The 1419-nt window shown below is 32.6% G+C and overlaps 1 long non-coding RNA gene across 1 annotated transcript in view; it reads left to right on the forward strand.

Moving 5' to 3' along the window:
- LOC109177032 overlaps positions 1–182 on the forward strand; it is a 2477-nt gene extending 2295 nt beyond the window's left edge. Inside the window, exon 3 of the long non-coding RNA XR_002053501.1 lies at positions 98–182. This is a non-coding gene — a long non-coding RNA (uncharacterized LOC109177032). The remainder of the gene's footprint in view (positions 1–97) is intronic.
- The last annotated feature ends 1237 nt before the right edge of the window (positions 183–1419 follow it).

A 1419-nucleotide genomic window follows, 5' to 3' on the forward strand; every position in this document is an offset into this window, starting at 1 on the left:
TATTAATGGTGTAAATGTTGCTATCAATTTTTAAAACGGTACATATATTACCCATCTTGTAGTGTAAATATTTTTCCTCAATTTTCTTTCTATACAGTACGAGATGGGCAATATATGTATAGTTTTGAAAATTGAGGGGCAACGTTTATACCACTAATAATTCAAGAGTAACTTTGATAATTGACATATTATGGAGGGACATAAATTACAATTTTCTCTAATAATAATTTGTTATATGTATATATAATTAATAAAACATACACAACAAATATATAAAGCATAAAAATAGCATAAAAAGCATAATAAGTATATACATTCATAATTTTAATACAATACATATATATGTATGGATGTACATATAGATAAAACTATATTGGGATCAGTTTTGTGGAGCAATTAATGAGTCCAACATTATCAAATATGAAGTCTGTTAGGAATAAAGTGTAATGGTTTTGATATGCCAAATTTGTATTTGTAGATCCCCCATTTTTATTTATAGGACTAGTAGAGTCTTAGACCATGATCGGGAAATTATTTAATTATCAAAAGAGAAAAACAGAGGAAAATGGATGAAAATAGAAGAAGAAGATATAAAGCCGAAAATCAAGAATTTGTCTGGAGAAAATGACAAATTAAAGAAGAAGATGAATGATACAATATTCACGTCGCTACTACTCAAAGAAGATATCCCAGAAGAATTTTCGTGAAGAAAATTAATATTGGAAGAATGCATGAAGTTGACTTGGAGATCAAGCATCTATGGAAAGAAAGAAGTACATCAAATGTGATTGGAGATTTAATCAAAAGCTGTACGGACGAAGTGGATGATGCTTGATATATTATCCGAAATGGCTCAAGTTTGAAACTCACCATCAACAATTTTACAAGGTAAAATTTGAGAGGTCAAAATTAATCTGATGGAGTTGGGCGCTAGTTTAAGCTATGGGCGCCGATTGCAAGTGGAAATTCAATTGAGATGCAATTGCACTTGGGAGCCAATTCAAAGGAATTGGGAGCCGATTTCATAGAAATTGAAATTGGGAGCTAGTTTCGAAGCAATTGAAGTTGGGAGCCAGTTTCAGATTAATTGAAATTGGGAGCCGATTTCATAGAAATTGAAATTGGGAGCTAGTTTCGAAGCAATTGAAATTGGGAGCCAGTTTCAGAGAAATTGAGATTAATTGAAATTGGGAGCTAGTTCAGAGAAAGAAACTGGGAGCCAGTTTCAGAGAAATTGAGATTAATTGAAATTGGGAGCTAGTTCAGAGAAAGAAACTGGGAGCCAATTCAAGTTGTAGTATGGGATGCAATTCAGATTGGGGACCAATTAAAAGAAGACATTGAGGAGGAATTGAGATGAAGAGAGCCAATTCAAGTTGTAGTATGGGATGCAATTCAGATTGAGGAGGAATTGAGATG

The sequence above is a fragment of the Ipomoea nil genome, unplaced genomic scaffold (assembly GCF_001879475.1).
Source record: "Ipomoea nil cultivar Tokyo-kokei standard unplaced genomic scaffold, Asagao_1.1 scaffold0782, whole genome shotgun sequence".
In the NCBI taxonomy this organism is placed as follows: Eukaryota; Viridiplantae; Streptophyta; class Magnoliopsida; order Solanales; family Convolvulaceae; genus Ipomoea; species Ipomoea nil.